We start from the raw sequence: 9501 nt of genomic DNA on the forward strand, positions 1-9501 counted from the left end.
TAATGATTTAAAGAATGACTGTGTTTTATTCTCTATTTTCCTGACAAGTAGCAAGCATAGTCTTCCAAGATTCAAGAGAAACTTATGGGATATAGATCATAGGGAATTGGTGAAAATTGGAAAATAGGCTGAGAAGAACATGTAGGAAAAAAGACCTGTATGAGGGAATATGCTCTGGAGGATTTGCAGTCCTAGCTCTCATGGGAGGTCATAATTTTTCTTGGCACTGCTTGTAGTACAAAGTTGTATAATTTTCTTTAGTATTGCCTTTTATAGTAGGTAATGGGAATAGGAAGAAGTAATATAAATTTGTGTTTTATATATGACATTTAGTTACACTGAATCAAAAAAGTCCCTATATGGGCTTGATTTTATACGGATTGCTAAACTAGGCATGGTGGTGCACACCTGCAATCCCAGCAGCTTTGGAGGCTGAGGCAGGAGGATCACAAGTTCAAAACCAGACAGCAAGATTTAGGTGCTAAGCAACTCAGTGAGACCCTGTCTTTAAATAAAATACAAAATAGGGCTGGGGATGTAGCTTAGTGGTCAAGTGCCCCTAAATTCAATCCTTGATACAAAAAAGAATAAAATACACACACACACACACACACACACACACACACACACATTGCTATTTAAACATCCTTTGCTATTTGAGAATCAAGTGAATTGCAAAAGTTATGTTAAATGTATTCACATTAATACCAATATGTCTTAAAGGACAAAGTTAGTGGGTACATTAGTTAGGATAAGCTGCATTTTGCTAGAGTAACAAAACCAAGTCTTAGTGGTTTAACATATACAATCTTATTTCCTGTTCATCCTCTAGGTTTGGGTGTTTCTGTAGCACAGCTCTCCTCCATGTGGCTACTCAGGAATCCAGGTTGTTTTTCTGTATGGCCTTTCCAGCTCAGTGTGTCTTTTAGCCTTGCTACAGGAGGGGAAAACAAGGCTGAGTAATAAAAATTGGCTGCTAAGTAGTTCTGCCTGAAAGTTACACATATCAATAACTTCTGCAAACACAGTCCTACTTCAAAAGTATGTTGGCTGGAAAGTAAGGTTGTTTCACATTGGTATTTCATGATCATCAATTGGGTTGACCATGACCAAGAAGAACTCATGTCTCATTTGGAATGAATAGTTTACTAACCTGCTGAAAGTCATCAGCATGTAACAAAAGATGTAGGATGGCCAGGGAGTTCTTTGGGTTTCGTTTTTATAATGACAGAAGTAGGATTGAGGAAATTTGCAAAATTTGTGTCCTAGAATTGACCTAAATCTTTTTCTTCTTTCTTTCTAAATCTAGGCTTCTTTTCTTAAAATTCTATTTTGGGTACAACTGAAATTATTCCCATATAATTTGTCTGTAATTCTCTACCCAAATTTGTATGTGCTGATTGTCTTCCCTGATTACTCAGATACCATCATTTTCTTGTATGTCAGCTGCCTTTGTCCTTCTTAGCTAAGGCACAAATACAACCCATAGAAGTTTTTAGGTGGTGACATGGTGTGTAGGAAACATCCTTGTGAAGTATCTTCTATTTGAGAAATGATGTCCAAAACTTCTTTATGACTATACTTGGAAGAATTTTATACTCCTCCATGAATTTCAGCAGAAAAACAAATTCATTTTGGAAAGAGCAATATTTTAAGGTAAATGGAACCACCTGAAATTGTGCAGCACAACAGTCTTAATTTCTGAGTGAATCCTGTCTCAATGACTCATATTCTCAAAATCAATTCATTTCTGGTTATCCTCTCTCTTTCACAATAATAAGTATATCTGGATTTCAGTAGTTATAGTTAAAATTATGCTTTTCAACACAATTTTTAATGTTAAGTCCATTTGCTAAAATATTGTAATTACTTGGCCTATTGATATGTATGGTGTCCCCAAACTTTGCTCAAAATTATCATATTTGATACATAAACTAATAGAACTGTTCTAGGTGGTGATATTTTTATGCTAGCTAGGAATGTGCTTTCTTTGGTGACTATAAATTTCAGGGTGTTTCTAATATGAAATGCCTCAGTCATCATTCAATCAAGTTCTCATCTTTTATGTTAATACGTAAATAGATTTTGTTTTTATATTCTGTATTCATGTGAATCATTGCCCAAGGTGATTCTTTGGCCCCAGAGCTTCTTCATGGCATTTTACACCTCTGTGCTTCTGAGGGTATAGATTAAAGGGTTAACATGGGTGTCAGCATAGTATAAACCAGCCAACACTTTGTGAATGGGGAAGGTGACCATGGCTTAAAATACACAAAAAACACAGGGCACAAAGAAGAGGACAACTACAGCAACGTGGGAGGCACAGGTGGAGAGAGCTCTCTGCTGCTCTTCAGCACTGTGAGTCTATAGGGAGCAAAGGATGAGGACATAGGAGATGATGAGAATAGAGAAAATGAGCATGCACATCAGCCCACTGTTGGCAGCCACAAGGAGGCCAAGATGTGAGAGTACCTACAGGAGAGTTTCAGGAGGGGAAAAAGGTCACAGGTGAAATGATCAGTGACATTTGGGCCACAGAAGGGCAAACAGACCATGAAAATAGTTTAAATCAGACCATGAAGAAATCCTCCAGCCCAGGCCACAGACACCTGGAGACCACATACTCGCCTATTCATTGTGATCATGTAATGCAGGGGCTTGCAGATGGCCACATAGCAGTCATTGGTCATCACTGTGAGCACCATGATCTCAACTCCCCCAAAGAAATGTTCTGCAAAGAGCTGAGTCATGCACCCACTAAAGGAGATAGTTTGTTGTTGTTGTTTTTTTTTAGCAAGTAAATCAAATATCATTTTAGGGGTCATGGTAGGAGAGCAATAGCCATCTATGAAGGACAGAAAACTATATAGGGGAGCCCGGGGCTGAATAGGTTGGCTATCCGGGTGAGAAGCAGACAACCAAAAATACAACAAACAGGAATTTCTGCACGCGTGGGTCCTGCATCAGGCCCAGCAGGATGGATTCTGTCACATTGTTTGCTTGCGCCATCAATGTAGCATGGCATTGGTGTAATTGCTTTATCTGTGAAATAGTTCAAGGATTTAAACTGTAGCAAGTTTTGAACAAGCAAATAACTTGGGCTGGGAATTTTTCCATAACACGGATGTACTTCCCAAGTAGAAAAACTCAACCCTCAAGGTTGGGTAATACTATTGGTCATAAAATGAATACATGGTCCTCTCTCTCTCTCTCTCTCACACACACACACACACACACACACACACACACCTCAATCATATACACAGACATGGTTTTTTGATACTTTCATTTGAGGAATCTTTCCTGTAATTGTTCATGTATGGCTATTCCCCTAATACCTATGCACTACTTTTCCCCTAGAAAGACAGGTATAAAAAGAGAAAGAGCAGAGACTGGAATCCATGGGATTCTACACCCCAGTGTCTTCTCTGGTCACCAGTACTAACGAGGCTTGTTTTCAGGGTGACTATAAAATATCTGGTGAGTTCAATTTGAAATTGGGGATGATATAGTCTAATTTCAGAATCAAATGAAGTTATTGAATACTTGAAGCTATAGTAAGACTTACCCTGGCAGTTCAATTTGCTGGTTCATGGTACATTCAAACACTATAAGAATACATATTGTGAAGACTAAAATCAAATACCTTGGAAGAAGCATGCCCTAAACCAAATAAAACAGAGAGTTGGTATAATCCAGGATCTCCAAATTTATTTGAAAATTCAGAATTCACTCTCTGGGGATCTTTAGTCATGTTTAGATTTCAAGCCATTCTGGCAAATCAAAATCCAGTTTAGGAAAAACTATAAAAACCTCTCAGGATTTGTTTCCAGAACAGACACTTTTAAGCTCAGGAAGTAGAATCTCCATAATTTGCTGAAAAGAGTGTGTTATTTAGAGTCAGATAGAATATTTTTTTTTAACTTACACTGATGATTTGTCCCCAAGTTCAGTGTTCAGATCCTGGTCTTAGTTTTTATAAAGTTTTTCATATATGAAATACAAAAATAGCAGGTAGTATACAGTTGTGGAAGAATAAAATCATCATATAATTCAAAGTTGAATCAGAAAAAAAAATAACAGCTTTCCCTAGACTTGATATCTTGATTAGAAAATATTTGTAATAACATGACAAGTATGATTCTTTTTAAAAATATTATTTATTTACATTATGGCAGAATGTAATTCATTTCATATTACACATATAGAGCATAATTTTTCATATCTCTGGTAGTATACAAACTACGGTCACACCATTTGCGTCTTCATACATGTACTTAGGGTAATGATGTCCATCTCATTCCACAGTCTTTCTACCCCCATGTTCCGTCCCCTCCCCTCCCACCCCTCTCCCCTATCTAGAGTTTGTCTAATCCTCCCATGCACCCCCTCCCTACCCCACTATGAATCAGCATCCTTATATCAGAGAAAACATTTGGCATTTGTTTTTTGGGGATCGGCTAACTTCACATAACATCATATTCTCCAACTCCATCCATTTACCTGCAAATGCCATGATTTTATTCTCTTTCAATGCTGAATAATATTCCATTGTGTATACATATATTCACCACATTTTCTTTATCCATTCATCTACTGAAGGACATCTAGGTTGGTTCCACAGTTTAGCCATTGTGAATTGTGCTGCTATATATATTTATATGGCTGTGTCCCTGTAGTATGCTGTTTTTAAGTCCTTTGGATATAAACCTAGGAGTGGGATAGCTGAGTCAAATGGTGGTTCCATTCCAAGTTTTCCAAGAAATCTCCATACTGCTTTCCATATTGGCTGCACCAATTTGCAGTCCCACAAGCAATATATGAGTGTACCTTCCCCCCACCCCCCGCCACATCCTCACCAACACTTATTGTTGTTTATATTCTTGAAAGTTGCAATTCTGACTGGAGTGAATTTTGCATTTCTCTAATTGCTAGAGATGTTAAACACTTTTTCATATGTTTGTTGATTGATTGTATGTCCTCTTCTGAGAAGTGTCATTTCAGTTCCTTGGCCAATTTATTGATTGGGTTATTTGTTTTTTGTGTGTTAAGGGTTTTGAGTACTTTATATATCCTAGAGATTAATGCTCTATATGATGTGCTTGTGGTAAAGATTTTCTCCCATTCTGTAGGCTCTCTATTCACTTCACTGATTATTTCTTTTACTGAGAAAAAGCTCTTTAGTTTAAATCCATCCCATTTATTGATTCTTGGTTTTAATTCTTGCACTATAGGAGTCTTATTAAGAAACTTGGGGCCTAATCTGACATGATGGAGATTTGGGCCTACTTTTTTCTTCCATTAGGTGCAAGTTCTCTGGTTTAATTCCTAGGTCCTTAATACTTTTTGAGTTGAGTTTTATGCATGGGGAGAGATAGAGGTTTAATTTCATTTGTTACATGTGGATTTTCAGATTTCCCAGCACCATTTGTTGAAGAGGCTACCTTTTCTCCAATGTACATTTTTGGCGCCTTTGTCTAATATAAGATAATTGTAGTTTTGTGGGGTAGAGTTTGTGTCCTCTATTCTGTACCATTTGTCTACAGGTCTATTTTGGTGCCAATACCATGCTGTTTTTATTACTATTGCTCTGTTGTATAGTTTAAGGTTGGAATAGTAATACCACCACCTTCGCTCTTCTTGCTAAGAATTGTTTTGGCTATTCTGGGTCTCTTATTTTTCCAGATAAATTTCATGATTGCTTTTTCTATTTCTTAATGTCATTGGGATTTTTATTGGGATTACACTGAATCTGAATAGTGCTTTTGGTAGTATGGTTATTTTGACAATGTTAATTCTGCCTGTCCAAGAACAAGGTAGATCTTTCCGTCTTCTAAGGTCTCCTTTAATTTTTTTCTTTAGCATTTTGTAGTTTTCATTGTATAGATCTTTCACCTCTTTTGTTAAATTTATTCCCAAGTATTTTTTTGAGGCTATTGTAAATGGGGTGGTTTCCCTAGTTTCTCTTTCAGTGGATTTGTCACAGATGTACAGAAATGCCTTTGATTTATGGATGTTGATTTTATATATAGCTACTTTGCTGAATTCATTTATTAGTTCTAGGAGATGGGTCTTCTAGGCATAGAATCACATCATCTGCAAATAGTGATAATTTGAGTTCTTCTTTTCCTCTCTGTATCCCTTTAATTTCTTTTGCCTGTCTGATTGCCCTGGCAACTACATTAAATAGAAGTGATGAAAGAGGGCATCCCTATTCCAGTTTTTAGAGGAAATGCCTTCAATTTTTCTCCATTTAGAATGATGTTGGCCTAGGGCTTAGCATAGATAGCATAGATAGGGTTTACAATGTTGAGGTATGTTCCTGTTATTTCTAGCATTTTGAACATGAAGGGATGCTGTATTTTATCAAATGCTTTCTCAGCATGTGTTGAGATGATCATATAATTTTTATCTTTGAGTCTACTGATGTGATGAATTACATTTATTGATTTCTGTATGTTGAATCGATCTTGCATTCTGGGATGAACTCTACTTGATCATGATGCACTATCTTTTTGAGGTGTGTGTATTTGATTTGCCAGAATTTTATTGAGAATTTCTGCATCTATGTTAATTAGAGGTACTGGTCTGAAGTTTTCTTTCTTTGATGTGTCTTTGTCTGGTTTTGAAATCAGGGTGATATTGGTCTCATAGAATGTATTTGGAAGTGTTCCCTCTTTTCCTATTTCATAAAATAGTTTGAGAAGTAGTGTTGTTCGTTCTTCTTTAGAGGTCTTGAAGAACCCAGTTGTGTATCCATCCAATCCTTGGCTTTTCTTGATTGGTAGGCTTCTGATAGCTTCTTCTATTTCCTTGCTTGAAATTGATCTGTTTAAATTGTGTATATCATCCTGATTTAGTTTAGGCATATCATGTGCCTCTTGAAATTTTTTAATGCCTTTAATATTTTCTATTTTATTGGAGTACAAATTTTCAAAATAATTTCTAATCATCTTCTGTATTTCTGTAGTATCCATTGTAATATTTTCTTTTTCGTCATGGATGTTAGTAATCTGAGTTTTCTCTCTCCTTCTCTGGTGTTAGCATGGCTAATAGTTTATCAATTTTATTTATTTTTTCAAAGAACCAACTTTTTGTTTTGTCAATTTTTCAATTGTTTCTTTTGTTTCAGTTTCATCTCTGATTTTAATTATTTCCTGTCTCCTACTTCTTTGGGGGTTGATTTGTTCTTTTCTTTCTAAGACTTTGGGATGTAATGTTAGGTCATTTATTTGTTGATTTTTTTTCTTCTTTGAAGGAATGAACTTTATGCAATGAATTTTCTTCTTAGAACTGCCTTCATACAGTTCCAGTGATTTCAGTATGTTGTATCACTGCTCTCATTTACCTCTAAGAATTTTAAATCTTCTCCTTGATGTCTTTTGCAACCCATTGTTCATTCAATAGCATATTATTTAGTCTCCAGGTGTTGGAGTATCTTTTATTTTTTATTTTATTATTGATTTCTAATTTCATTCCATTTTGTTCTGATGGAATGCAGAGTAGTATCTCAACTTTTTTGTATTTTCTAAGATTTGCTTTGTGGCATATCATATCATCTATTTTAGAGAAGGATCCATGTGCTGCTGAGAAGAAAGTGTATTTGCTTGTTGATGGATAATATACTCTATATATGTCAGTTAAGTCTAAGTTATTGATTGTATTATTGAGTTCTATAGTTTCTTTGTTTAGCTTTGTTTGGAAGATCTATCCAATAATAAAAGAGGTGTGTTAAAGTCACCCAGAATTATTGTGTTGTGATGTATTTAACTCTTGAACTTCAGAAGAGTTTGATTGATGAACATAGATGCTCCATTGTTTGGGGCACATATATTTATAATTGTTATGTCTTGTTGATATGTTTCCCTTACGCAGTATGAAGTGTTCATCTTTATCCCTTTCGATTAACTTTGGCTTGAAGTCTATTTCATTTGATATGAGGATGGAAGCCCCTGCTTCCTTACATAGACCATGTGAATGGTATATTTTATCCCAACCTTTCACCTTCAGTCTGTGGGCATATTATGAGATGAGTCTCTTGAAGGCAGCATATTGTTGGGTCTTTTTTTTTTAATCCAATATACCAGCCTATGTCTTTTGATTGGTGAGTTTAAGCCATTGACATTTAGGGTTATTGTTGAGATATAATTTGTATTATGGGTCATTTTTGTTTATTTTTTGTATTTAGCTTGACTTTGGTTTCTACTTTGGTTGGCCTTTACTTTATTGTAGTTCTTCCCTTTGCAGATTTTCATTGTTGTTTTTCATTTCCTCCTCATGGAATATTTTGCCAAGAATATTCTGCAGTGGAGGCTTTCTTGTTATAAATTATTTTAGCTTTTGTTTATCAAGGAAGATTCTTCTTTAAACATCAAATTTGAAGCTTAATTTTTCTGGATATAAGATACTTGGTTGGCACCCATTATCTTTTAGAGCTTGGTATATGTTTTTCCAGGATCTCCTGGCTTTGAGAATCTGGGTTGAAAAATCTGCTGAGATCCAAATTGGTCTACCCTTATTGTTACTCTGATTTTTCTTTATTGCAGCCTTTAAAATTCTATCCTTATATTGTATGCTAGGCATTTTCATTATAATGTGTCTTGGTATAGATTTGTTGTAATTTTGTCCATTTGGTGTCCTGTAGGCCTCTTGTATTTGATTTTCCAATTCATTCTTTATACCTGGGAAATTTTCTGATTTTTTTTATTGAAGAGATTGTGCATTCCTTTGGTTTGAATCCCTGAACATTCCTCTATCTCAATAAATCTTAAATTTGGTCTTTTGATGGTATTCCATAATTATTGGATATTCTGTTCATAGTTTCTTACTATCTTCACTGTGAGGTCAACTTTATTTTCAAGATTGTGTATTTTGTCTTCATTGTCTGAGGTTCTGTCTTCCAAGTGGTCTAGTCTAGTTAGTGATGCTATCTATTGAGTTTTTTAATTGGCTTATTGTTTCTTTCATTTCAAGGATTTCTATTTGTTTTTGTTGTTGTTGTTGTTTGTTTTTTTCAGTATCTCTATCTCTTTCTTGAAGTAATTTCTTGCAATCTGTATTTGCTCTCTTATCTCTTTGTTGTTGTGATCGATGGTCTCCTGAATTTATTTTCTTATCTCTTTGTTGGAGTGATCAATTTTTGCCTGTATCTCCTCACTTAGGTTGTTCTTTAATTCCCAAATCCTTTTAGTTATGTATATTCTGAACTCCACCTCTGACATTTCACCTACTGCACTATCTATGGATTCTATTATTGTAGTGTCTTGGCTTGTTTGGGGCACTTTCCTCTCTTATATTTTCATGATGTCTATGTGTCTTCCTCTCTTGCAGTGTAGATCAGAGTTATTATAGCTTCTGCCCTATTGCTTTATAGTGTGCCTACAGGTTACCCATACCTCCCTTTAAGGGAGAGATCAATATTACAGCACTCAAGGTACCCAATGTGCAGCCATACATCAGTTAGCTTCTATTTTTACATTTACAGTTTTGTCACTATAATCA

Source organism: Marmota flaviventris, chromosome 9, assembly GCF_047511675.1.
Source record: "Marmota flaviventris isolate mMarFla1 chromosome 9, mMarFla1.hap1, whole genome shotgun sequence".
NCBI lineage: Eukaryota > Metazoa > Chordata > Mammalia > Rodentia > Sciuridae > Marmota > Marmota flaviventris.